Source organism: Coenobita brevimanus, chromosome 74, assembly GCF_032717465.1.
Source record: "Coenobita brevimanus isolate Jiangsu-jjx chromosome 74, ASM3271746v2, whole genome shotgun sequence".
In the NCBI taxonomy this organism is placed as follows: Eukaryota; Metazoa; Arthropoda; class Malacostraca; order Decapoda; family Coenobitidae; genus Coenobita; species Coenobita brevimanus.
Genome location: NC_137027.1, coordinates 10,837,650 through 10,851,109, shown reverse-complemented (window position 1 = coordinate 10,851,109; position 13,460 = coordinate 10,837,650). Strand labels below are relative to the sequence as shown.

Genomic DNA, 13,460 nt, shown 5'->3' with positions numbered 1-13,460 from the left:
TCATCCCACTCCAAGAATGTCACTTAGAAGCTCCCTAACACCTTTCCCTAAGCGATTCATTTGGTTTATTACACTTTGCCGTCCTCGTTTGTGTTACTTAAGTCCTTCGATTATCACCATACTCTGAATAAATGACGTATAGAACGATATTAGCCAACCGTATCTAAAAATAAATCGGTAAGGAAGAGGCGTTAGGAAGCTTCCTCAACCGCTGAAAATAAAAGCCAGAATCTTACGCCTCTACCGGTATATCTTCCAGTCACTAAAATAAAAAATAAAAAATAAAAAAAAATCACTTCGTATCACTCCAGTCATTTCGAATTTTAAATATTTACCTACTCCAGTCACTAAACATTTTCAACTCTCTATTGGTACATCTGCAACTCACTCAACCCCCCCGCAAAAAAAAAAAAAAAAAAAAAAAAATCACCGCATCGCTCGTCACTTCAAAATTTCAAATCCTTTCATAGTCTCTAAAAATTTCAAACTCTCTATGCATACATCTCCCAGTCATCTCAAACAGCTACATTTTTTTTTTCATTTCGTTATAACTTTACGTCGCTGTTCATGGACTCTGACGTCACACATTTTTCACTTCGCTATATTTCACGTCACTGTTAATGGGTTCTAACGTCACACACGGTACTATACATCAACCGTGAAAGTTCTGCTCGCCCCGCCTACCATTATGACGTCACGAGTTGGTCAACGACTTTGGTAATGTTTGGTGAGTGTGGTTGGGGAGGAGGAGGAGAGGGGAGGGGATGTGGGGAGGATGGGGGAGAGGGGCTGGAGAGGGGAGGAGATGGGGAAGGAGAGGGAAGATGCTGGCTAGATGGGGACGGGGAAGGGATAGGGAAGGAGGAGAGGGAATGGGGCTGATGGAGGAAATGGGAATGGGAAGGGAGGGGAGGAGAAGAGGAGGGGGAGGAGATGAGGAGGGAGGAGAGGAGATGGGAAGTGGGAGGGGAGAGGATAGGAAGGGGAATGGCTGTTTGAATGGGGGAGGTTGGGGGAGGAGGGAGGGGAGAGGGGAGATGTGGAGTTCAGGCCGGTCAGACTATTACATAAAGTTTGCATCCCACTACCCCGTCCACCGAGGAGTACAAATTGGGGACCTGGATGTGCGTGAGATGGTTGTTGGGGGAGACTGGAACTTAGCAAGAAATTGATGGTCTGCCTTGATGCCTCTCGTGTGGCTGATAGGCATAAACCAAAGCATTTATTTATCTATTTACTATCACTGCTACTACTACTACTACTACTACTACTACTACTGCTATTATTATTAATATTATTATTATTTGAGGGGTCGGGTTTATCGCTAAATGGAATTCATTAAAAAAAATTTTAAAAAGGAATCAGGAGGACAAAATTGGGAGGAACAGTTTATATATAGCGATTTATTCAGCACTTTACACCTCAGTATCCTCTCATGTGATGCCAACCGTGTCGATATTACAACTCCCAAACACTGAAGAAAATGCTAAGGTGCGATATACAAAAGTAAATCGCTAAGGAAGAGGTGCTATGAAGCCTCCTATGCCACCTAGAATGCAACTCACAAGCCTATGTTCTGCGACAAGTTCAGACTATCGCAATTTTGGAAAGCAATTCACAAGTTTTGCCTCTTACTGTAATTCACTTGTTGGGCAGCCTTTTTTTTTTTTTTTTTTTTTCCGATGTTAGTTGTCCCTTCTGGGTCGACAAAAACTTATGGGATCTGGCAATAATTAAATTTGTAGAAGACTGACTGGTGCTGGATATAGGTCGACATACGCATATCGGTTTGTTGTTATTGTACGCCGGTCTATCTGGCAGAGCAGACCCATTAACCACACTCATGCAGCCGCCTTTCTGTGGAAGGCAGCGCCTTGCCAAAGTCGGAGCAGGTTCCGTCCGCATGGCTGGGCGCAGGGAAAAAGGAGGCAGAGCCCCCATGAGGATGAGTTGTGTATGGTAGATATTATGCATGCGTTGTAGTCTCAGCCACGACTTTGACATTTTGGAGGTAAAATATTGAGTTCCCAACCTAGGAGATTGTGCATGGCCAGCAACAGGGCTCCCGTGGTAGTACTTCCCAGGACGATGATAACCACCCATCTACTATGGTCGTACCATTCTAAAGTGGCGGTTTGGGTGGGGCACGAACCTCTGTACAGTGTTGCCACGTTTTCCATACTCTCTCTCTCTCTCTCTCTCTCTCTCTCTCTCTCTCTCCTGGGGGGATATGCATCACCCTAGGGAATTTTGTTTCTTTTATGTCTTATAAACTTGTGCTTTCATTTCTTTATTTTGTTTTTTATTATATTATTGTTTTAAATATTGCGCCAGATGACCTCGGTGTTACGGCGCCTTTTCATTCAATCATTCTCGCCCTCCTTCCTCCCCTCCCTTCATCTTTCCCTCAGCTTGATAATGCACTCAACACTGCCCCTTGCCTGCCTTCTCTCTCTCTCTCTCTCTCTCTCTCTCTCTCTCTCTCTCTCTCTCTCCTGGGGGAGATGTGCGTCAACCTTGGGAATTTTGTTTCTTTTATGAGTGACTTATAAACTTGTGCTTTCATTTCTTTATTTTGTTTTTATTATACCTAATTATGTTTAAAAATATTATTGTTTTACATATGGCGCCAGATGACCTCACTATTGTGGCGACATAATTTGTTTTCATTCAGTCACTCTCTCCCTCCTTCCTTCCCTCCCTTCCTTCATCTCTCACTAAGCTGCACTCAACACTGACCCTGGTCTGCCTTCCCCCCCCCCCTCTCTCTCTCTCTCGTCTGTGGTATTTTAGGATACATTTTGGTTATTTTCTTTTACGTTATAATGTACATATTGTAAATTTGACTATTTCCACACCACCCAGGAGGTTAAAGTCTTGGCGCGTTTTTTTTAAGAGGTGCCCCCAAACAGGCCTATTCCTCTATCCCTCACAGATGACCAGGTCGGACTGGGTGTGAGTGAGTGTTGCCGCTCACGAGGGTTTAATGTATATATTTTTTTTACTAAGAAACTGGCATATTTTTGCTTATACTCCTGCACATTATCTTATAATCATAATTGTGACATTATTACCAACCCCAGAAATACGGTAACAGCCAATAAAAGTGACTACTTTTTTTTAAGCAACACTGTAAAATAATTATGCCACGTTTCTGTATTGCCGTATAAATATTTTACGCATAATCAGTTTACTGTTCTTTCATATATTATATTACACACCTTACCATTATATTCCTATGTGTTTATCTTATTGTGATGCCTATTACATATATCAGAGCCGTTCACATAGCGGGTATGGAACACGTGGCATACTGTACAGAGGTTCGTGCCCCACCCAAACCGCCACTTAAGATTGGTACCACCATACCTTGCTCGCGGGCTCACGAATGCTATACCTTTGCCAAGGGTGACCCAGGACTATGCAGGGCGGGAGCGCCCATCTTCCCTGAGCCGGACACATGCTCCAGCCACATACCCCACGTATATATTGACACGGTAAGTGAGCTCTAAGGTAAGTCAAGGCTGATGTTTTGCGAGGGTAACGGGTTGACACTGGACATGGAATCGATAGCTCGTTCCCTGAGACCCAGCATTCCTCCTCAGTGCCACACTCCTTGTCGTTTCACCACTTCGGCGCTAATATGCCCACCGTCCATACTGAATACATGCTGGAGGTGTTTCACTCTGGACTAGTGTGATGGTATTAGAGGAAGTGTTTTTATGGCATGATGGTGGGTCTCGTGGAAGATCAGTCAGGTCTCTTTTAACGAAACTGAGATGATCATGAGACCCCAGCGTGTATTGTACTTGCATCCTTTCATACAACACACCACATCTCTAACCACTTGACTTAATCTGGAAGGAAACACAACCTAAATGCTCTCGGCTGCTACTGAGGATGGTGGTGATTAACTGTAGTGTGTTATCCCCTCTCTATCCCTAAAAAGGAGGATGGTGGACTGCAGAAGATGGGCAGCTTCATTCTGCACCTCACCGGGATCACGTTTCATATAAACCTGGGGCAACAACAACAACAACAACAATAACCACTACTACTACTACTACTACTTAGCCACGTGTGCCTATGTAGGAGGGTGGATTTAACTAGTAACCAAGGAGATTCATTCCTTGCTCATAACTAACGTTTATCTAATATCATACAGTCACGAGTTAATATTCCGGGAGTGGACCAGTTCTATCAGATGAAAACAAAATGACTACGAGAGGTCCCCGGTTAATAGCCTGGTGGTTTAGAAAAATTAACCTCATCCTACTGAAGAGGTTAATTAAAGCCCCACTCCCCTGTTCACTTAAGTAGGTATCTCTTCACTAAACGAACCACTTCCTGAGAACGCCAGTCAGTTAAGTCACTCCACTCCACTTCCCAAACAGACGAGGAAAGTGATCGATTGGAGGCAGAAAAATTGAGGTAAGAGGAGGCCGCGTCATCGAAGTGAAAGGGTTAATGAGCCTTCTGAAATCCTTGCTAAAGCTTAAACCCGTCATTAGGAAAAAGGTTATCGAAGTTCAGGGGCAAAAAATCTAGTAGTAGGGAGAGGAATTAAAAAGAAAAAAAAAAAGAAAAGAAAAGGCGTCAGCTTATCCCAATCCCTCAGTTCATTTCTAGCCTAATCATGTATCCCATCCAACCACCACCGAACCACTTATAGAAAATGGTCATCAATTAGGCCACTCCACTCCACCTAAACCAGCGGAAGAGGAAGCTGCGTTTAAATAGAGCAGCGGGGCGTTGGTTTGATGCTATAGGCTCGCCGTAACAGTTTAAATACCGTGATTTTCAACTTTACAGCAGCATTTTTCTGTTTATATTGATGTCGTTTCTCGGTAACCAGGGCCTGTCTGGCCGAGCAGACCCTTCAGCCGTAGGTATGAACCCCCCAGCATGGCCGTTCCGTGCTGTGGACCGATGTTCCTTTGGGATGAAGAGTGCCTCGCCAAAACGAGGCGCGGGGGAGTGTGGAGATTCCCAGACGGACGCCGCGTATGCGTCTCTCCACCCAGTTAACAGACACCATAGCAGCTCCACATCACACCGGTCTTTCGTTATATGGTTACCGCCCAGCGAAAGAAATTATTTCCTAAGTTATAGGAAAAGATTATGTCTCACAGGTGTAGAGCCATTTCAAGTGGAAAGATAAGTAGTAAAAATTGACGGGAAGGATGGGAGAAAAAGGAAGCAGACACAGAAAGAGAACAAAGTCAGGCAAGAAGCAGGCAGCACTACATCAAGTAAATGGATGACGGTAGCCACCATCAACCACTTACTTATTACATATAACATACACCTAGTGAAATATGGACATACTAAAACACACACACACACACACACACACACACACACACACACACACACACACATAACACAAAGGAAAACAAAACACTGTGAAAGCGAATGAGAAGCAGAAGACTAAGAATAAGACGAAAGATGAAAACAAAGAAGCCAATTTGGTGGCAGGGTAAGAAGAAAAAAAAGATTAAAAAAAATAATAGGGGAGCAAGGAAGTTCTGAAAGGCGAAATTGATGAGAGAATGAGAGAAGTACGACCATGAAGCTAATTAAGGAGCCAAACGGAAGAGTACAGGTGCGGTCATCAATAGCGATCTACCTGTGAACGATAAATAGAGACAGTGAGCGATGCTTTTTGAAACCCTGTAATGAAATACTATCCTAACTTCAAACTTTTCAAAATATTGTGTCAGTACCATAATTGTGCGAGTTATTGTTCGGTCTGTACATGAGCGAGGGCGGCGTAGATTAGCGGAAGGAAGTGAAGATACCATACTGGGAGTGTGGATGGACTCGTGGTTAGGGCTCGTACTCTTGTTGGTTAAGGAAGCTCCCTAACACCTGTTCCTTAGTGATTTATTTTTGAATATGGCTAGTTTATATCTTTTTGTATCCTATTTATGCAAAGTATGGCCTCAATGAATGGATTTGTGTAACAGAAGAGGACAGTATGGTGTAGCAAAGTAAATAAATCACACAGGAGAAGGTGTTAGGGAGTCGGAGGATAAAGATGAGAGATAAGAGCGAGATAGTAAAAAATAAGAGAAGTCAAAGATGAGAAGAAGGACAAAGAAATTAACAGTAGAAGAATGAAATGACAGAGAAGAGAGAAAACGAAGGAAATAAATAAGAAGAGGTAATGGAACGTAACATATAAAGTAATAAAAACCAATATAGGAAGGGTATGCACGATCTGAGATTAAATGAAGCAAAATAAAAGAAAAAACAAAGAAATATCGAGTGAAAATAGTGAAGGTAAGAGTGAAAACAGAAAATAACAGAAAACGGAAGATCAAGGTAATTTAATTGGACAGACGATAAAAATAAACAAAACAGAGAAGAAAATGGAATGAGATCAACTAAAAAAAAAAAAAATGGATGAAAATAATAACGAGAAGAACAATGTCAAACAAAGAGGAATGCAAAATAAAAATTAAGAGAAAAGGAATGCAAAATAAAGCAAAAAAAAAAAAAAAGGAATGCAAAATAACACAAAAGAAAAAAGGAATGCAAAATAAAGCAAAAGAAAAAAGGAATGCAAAATAAAGCAAAAGAAAAAAGGAATGCAAAATAAAGCAAAAGAAAAAAAGGAATGCAAAATAAAGCAAAAGAAAAAAACGAATGCAAAATAAGAAAAGAAAAAAGGAATGCAAAATAAAGGAAAAGAAAAAAAGGAATGCAAAATTAAGGAAAAGAAAAAAAGGAATGCAAAATTAAGGAAAAGAAAGAAGGAATGCAAAATAAAGAAAGAAAAAAGGAATGCAAAATAAAGCAACAGAAAAAAGGAACGGAAAATAACGCAAAAACAGAAGAGGAATGCAATTTAAAAAAAGTAAAATAAAAAGAAGAACAAGGAATGGAAAATCAAGGAAAAGAAAAAAAAGATCAAGAAGGGAAAACAAAAGAGTGGAATGCAAGATCCGATGGGAGTAAGAGTGACGAACCAAAGCCGAAAGATTCAGCCGAACGAAAGGGAGTGGGGAAGGGCAGGGAGGACTGGGGGGAAGGAGGGAGGGAGGATGGAGAGGGGTGGGGTAAGGGAAGGAGGGAGGGAGGATGGAGGGGGGTGGGGTAAGGGAAGGAGGGAGGGAGGATGGAGAGGGATGGAGGAGGAGGAGGGAGGGCAGGAGGGGAGAGGAGGATGGAGAAGAGAGGGTGGGGGAACAGGGAAGGAAAGTGAGGGAGAGGATGGAAGGGCTGAGAGGAGAGAGGAAGAGGAAGGAAGGGAGGGAGAGAGGAAGGAAGGGAGGGAGGGAGGGAGGTGCGTGAGGTGGCAAAGATCTATCAGAGCAATCCTGAGTCGCACAGGAGACTACCTAACACCTCTTCCTTAGCGACTAATTCTAAACATTGCACCTAAGATTTCTTCTGTATGTTATCTATATCGTTTAAGCATCGACATATTTTGCATTTAAAAACAAGAGGATTTTGAGGTATAATAAATCGTTAAGGATTAGGTGTTACGTCTCAAAAGCCACTCAAAATTCTACCCTACCTGCTGAGAATATTGTACTTTAATTCTCACCCTGATTCCTGCAGATTATTATCTGGCTTGATTTTAGAATTTTGGGACTGTGAGAGAGAGAGAGAGAGAGAGAGAGAGAGAGAGAGAGAGAGAGTTCATTAACTTCTACGAAGACGTGAAGTCTTTTAGAAGCTGAATAAAGTCTGAATGTAGCGAGAATAAAACGCAAAATACGCAATTCAAGTGAAGTGGTTACTACAACGAGGACTACTACTACTACTAGCAATAATGATGTTGATGCTGACGATGATGATATGACGATGATGCTGACGACGACGATGATGATTTTGAAGTAATAAAAATGGTAATAATAATAACAGTAATAATAATAATAAAAATAAAAAAATAAAAATAATAACAATAATAATAATAATAATAATAATAATACCACCTCCCCCAAACTGACATACCGAGACAGGGAAGTGGCCCCACCAAGCCTTCCTCAGTCAGGGTAACATTGCATTATTGACGACGGCCGCATGAGACGACAATGTAATGCCTGCTCATGACATTCCTCTCCCAGATCACTCCCGTTCCTCGCTTTACCGTAACTACTAGCCCCCTCAAAGCTATTTTCGACGGTAAACTAGGTCCTAATCTGCAATTGGTCATTCATAACATTGGCTGATATCGCGGTGCATTCGAAACTGAACGTAATAACATCACGATTGGCGTCGGTGTGTCTGGGGTTAATGCAAACATCATGCTTAGTTATATCTCTATTTTTTCACCTTTCGCGGTGAGTTACTAGGGTAAATTTTGATTCCCTGTGCTAAATTAATCCCGATTTTTGTGAGAACTAGCCGTGTCCTTGAGTGGTTGTTCAAAATGCTCCTGTTTACTTCTGCCACGCAATCCTAATCGTCAGCACCCCAACACCTGGGCGCATCCAGCGAGAAGTCTCTCCCTCAAGCTCCCCCAAAGCTTACCTTCCATATAACTCCCGGGGGCAAGTGATGAAGTTGGAGCTCCTCTCTTTGATAATCCACTGACAAAAATACAAGCCTCAGGGGTCCAAATGCATCAATATATCCACGGGAAGGACACGAGAGCACTGAACACACTCCTCACCGGCCTGGCTATCACTCAGTACTGGGTTGCGCGTGCGTGTTTCAAAATAGTTCCCCCTGCCGCCATCTGTTGGCCACCGCCGCAACCCACGCCCAGCTGGACCTTCCCTTTCAACCTTGGCGCGTGTTCTCACCCACTGTCATTATACGCACGCGACATTGCTCCGTATAAAAGACGTCCCACAATGCATTAGGCAGCTGGTTGGATGGCTAGGTGGACTGGCATTAGATGGTTGCATGGCTGGCTAGGTTGACGGACGGATGTATTTGGTTAGGTTGGATCATTGCAAGTATACAATCAAGCATTCCATGCGGAAATATCTGGAAGAATCAAGAATCTTCTTCTTTTCTACTCTTGTGTGATTCTCCGAAGCTAGTCACACACACTTATAGTACCTGCCAAACATGGGCCAGCCAGGCTACTGCAGTTTTTTTTTTTTTTCTTTCTTTTTAATACACTCTTATTTGTGAAGGAGAACAATTAGAAGCTGCCTTGCATTATTCTGACCTTGACCTGTGACCTTAACCTTTGATTGCTCTTAAAAAAAAAAAAATCCCAGTTCCTCACACAATCTATGTCCGAGTTTTTATGTAAATTGGATCAGGCCTGAGACAACACCCAGTCATGAACTTTGACTTACTTAGACCTGTGACCTTTGACAGTAACCTCTGATTGATCTGCCCTGATTTCGAATAATTTCTTTCCATCCTCCACCACAATACATGTCCAAATCGGTTAAGAAATTCCCAGGATAACATCGCACATTAACTTCGACCTTGACCTATGACCTTTGACCTTGACCTTCGATTGATTTGCACTACAGTCGAATAGCTGCTTACCCTACCCAAACACAACATGTGTACTAATGGTTATCAAGATCCGATCACACATTCATGAGATAAGGTCGCATCCTGAATACTGACCGCGACCAATGACCTTTGACCTCCACCTTCCACCGATCTACACCAAAGTCGAGCCATTCCTCCTTTCCCCCAACACAGCTTATATGCCAATTTTGATCGAAATCGGACCAGACATTAATGAGATAACGTCGTATCTCTAACTATGACCTTGACCTTGACCTATGGCTTGTGACCTTAACCTTTTGTGGATCTGCAACAAAATGGAGTCACATCTTCCTACCGCCACACACAGTGCATGGACGAATTCTTATTAAAAACTGATCAGGAATTTATGAGATAACGTCACACCCTGAACTTTGACCTTAACCCATGACCTTTGACCTTTAATGGATCTGTACCAAAAATCAGTAACTTCCTTACTGATCCACAGACAATGTCGGTGCCAATTTTGAACCAAATCGCCTGAGGCATTGACGAGATATTGTGTTAACATACATACATGTATACATAGTCTCAGCCCAGATGTGGCAGCTTTTTTTTTTTTTTTTTTTTTTTATGCGAGGAAGAAGGAACCAAAGGCCATGAGCCCGCAGTAACAGTTCCCTCCAAGAGAAAAACAAAATACAATAGAGAGCCAAATTCAAGATCCGATCATTTTGAGATGCCTGGACACACTACGTTTGAAAGACTGGAGATCATAGGCAGCAGGAAATACAGACAGAGGGAGACAGTTCCAGAGCTGACCTGTTGCATAAATGAAAGACTGGGAGTAACGGTTAACTCTTGCATTAGAGAGTTGGACAGAAAAGGGATGAGAGTTTGCTGCCAGACGGGTGCTACGCGCCCGTCGTAGAGGTGGAGGAATGCAAGCAGACAGTTCAGAGGAGCAGTGACCATTAAAGTAGTGATAGAAAAGAGATAAAGATGCAACAGTGCGACGAAGAGACAGAGGTTGAAGGGAGTCAGTAAGAGGAGGAGAGTTAATGAGACGAAAAGCCTTTGACTCCACCCTATTGAGAAGAGCTGTAAGTGCTTTGCAAGGCCAGCTACCACGCCTTGGCCTCACGCCACTCCCACGGTAGTGCCTCTCGGGACGTTGGTAACCATCCACCGACTGCATTTTTGGTGGGCTAACGGGTGCCACACCATGACCAAGGGTGACCTGGGACTATGCAGGGCAGGTGCGTCCATCTTCCCTGAGCCTGACACATACTCCAGCCGCATACCTCGGCGTCCTACTACAACTACTACCACCACTTCTACTACTGCACCGTAATATTCTATTGTATGCTATGTGTATTTTGTAAATATCGATATAGTTTTCGTTATGGATATAGTTTACATTATGGATATAGTTTACATTATGGATATAGTTTACATTATGGATATAGTTTACATTATGGATATAGTTTACATTAATGTCATACTCTCTTGTGTTGTAAATGAAAATTACGATATTTACATAAGAAAATGATTCACTCCTATTTACTTATAATTATCCTTTTTTATTTAAGACAATACACCCTGTAGTTGTTTTTGAATAAAATCAGTGTGTCTGGCCGACCAGACCCGGCAACCGCAGGCAAGCAACCGCCCCTGCAGGGCTGTCCCGTGCAGTAAACTGATGTCTCCTTGCAGTAAACAGCACCTTGCCATAGCGAGGGACAGGGAAAAGTGTAGAGGCTTGGTTCCTGGATGGACGCAGCATTCACGTCTCCACCCACTTAACAGGGCCACCATAACAGACTCGACGCTACCAAACCAAGTTACTTGATGGTATGGTTGCCACCTGGCGTTAAAATTGGTTTCCTGAATTACAGGAATCCATTAGGCTTGCCACTCAGTGTAGAGCCACTTGGAATGGAAATAAGCGTAATATAAGTGACAGGGAGGATTGGAGGCAAAAGAAAAATGGATGACAGAAGCAAAAAGAATGATCAAGGTAAAGGAAGAAGTAGGCAGCGCTACATCAAGTGAGTGGATGACAGTCGCCACCATATAACACCAACACCTTGCAATGAAAATAGGGTAAGAACTAAGAGAAGTCGAGGCTCTCATATACTTTGCGTCTCGGGGTGCAGGTGAAAAATATTGAGCGAAAAAATAATAAAAAGATTTCCTCCTGATCCGTGTGAGACAGAGCAAGGCAGGTGTCACCCAGGTATTAATTAACTCCTCTCTCTCTCTCTCTCTCTCTCTCTCTCTCTCTCTCTCTCTCTCTCCCGTCCATGGATTATCTCTGAATTATAGTGCGCATATCATTTAATTACCTGGCAGATTGACGTGCTGCAGTGTTCTATAATTATGCATATTGTTGTTGTTGTTCTTGTCGTTGATGATGATGTTGGTGTTGTTGTTGGTGGTGGTGGTGGTGGATTAGCCGGAAGAAAAATCACTTTGCTTCCTGTGCATTCTACTGTGTGTGTATGTATGTATGTGTGTGTGTGTGTGTGTGTGTGTGTGTGTGTGTGTGTGTGTGAGAGAGAGAGAGAGAGAGAGAGAGAGAGAGAGAGAGAGAGAGAGAGAATTCATTAGGGTGCTGCGTGACTCCAGGTCCTTCCTGACTCATCCTGATTGGGTGTAAATCTTTCATATTTTTCTTTTTTATATTATTTTTCTTTTCTCTCTTCATTTGCAATATATATATATATATATATATATATATATATATATATATATATATATATATATATATATATATATATATATATATATATATATATGCTTTTTTTTCTCGTGAACATTTTGTTTAATCTGCAGCATTAGACGGAAAGTGTATGTGAGAGCGTCGCGTGCTTAGTTACCACCTTGTTCTTGTTTCAGTTTCTTCAGTTTCTTTATGTTTCACTTGAGATTAATTAATGGGAAGCTATAAATAATATTTTAATTATATTCCGAAAAACATGAACAGGTTAACATCTTCACTCCGATGATTTATTTCGACCTATTTCGTATTTTATTTCCTTCTCCATTTTTTTTTAAACAATTCTGGCAAGGGTTTTCGAAGTGGGGGGGTTGGGTATAGCCTTCATTAACCCCTTCACTACTAGAGGTGTCTGGTTAGGTTAGGTTAGGTTAGGTTGGGTTAGGGTAGGTAAGATTAGGTTAGGTTGGGTTAGGTTGGGTTGGGTTAGGTTAGGTTAGGTTAGGGTAGGTTAGGTTAGGTTGGGTTAGGTTAGGTTGGGTTAGGTTAGGTTAGGGTAGGGTAGGGTAGGTTAGGTTAGGTTGGGTTAGGTTAGGTTGGGTTAGGTTGGGTTGGGTTAGGTTAGGTTAGGGTAGGTTAGGTTAGGTGAGGTTGGGTTAGGTTAGGTTGGGTTAGGTTAGGTTGGGTTAGGTTAGGTTGGGTTAGGTTAGGTTGGGTTAGGTTAGGTTAGGTTAGGGTAGGTTAGGTTAGGTTTGGTTAGGTTAGGTTGGGTTAGGTTGGGTTGGGTTAGGTTAGGGTAGGTTAGGTTAGGTGAGGTTGGGTTAGGTGAGGTTGGGTTAGGTTAGGTTGGGTTAGGTTAGGTTGGGTTAGGTTAGGTTGGGTTAGGTTAGGTTAGGTTAGGTTTGGTTAGGTTAGGTTTGGTTAGGTTAGGTTAGGTTGGGTTAGGTTAGGTTAGGGTAGGTTAGGTTAGGTTAGGTTGGGTTAGGTTTGGTTAGGTTAGGTTAGGTTGGGTTAGGTTAGGTTGGGTTAGGTTAGGTTAGGGTAGGTTAGGTTAGGTTAGGTTAGGTTTGGTTAGGTTAGGTTAGGTTGGGTTAGGTTAGGTTAGGTTAGGGTAGGTTAGGTTAGGTTTGGTTAGGTTTAGGTTAGGTTAGGTTTGGTTGGGTTAGGTTAGGTTAGGGTAGGGTAGGTTAGGTTAGGTTGGGTTAGGTTAGGTTAGGTGGTTACGTTGGGTTAGGTTAGGTTAGGTTGGGTTAGGGTAGGTTAGGTATTTTGGGTTATGTTGTTAGGTTAGGTTAGGTTAGGTTCGGGTAGGGTAGGGTAGGGTAGG

At 42.4% G+C, this 13,460-nt stretch overlaps 1 protein-coding gene across 1 annotated transcript in view; it reads right to left on the bottom strand.

Annotated features, from left to right (window-relative positions):
• Positions 1 to 8,619, bottom strand: part of LOC145407878 (protein numb-like) — a 194,592-nt gene extending 185,973 nt beyond the window's left edge. Inside the window, exon 1 of the mRNA XM_080278743.1 lies at positions 8,485 to 8,619. The gene's annotated coding sequence lies outside the window, so the exon portion shown is untranslated. The remainder of the gene's footprint in view (positions 1 to 8,484) is intronic.
• Between the last annotated feature and the right edge of the window lie 4,841 nt (positions 8,620 to 13,460).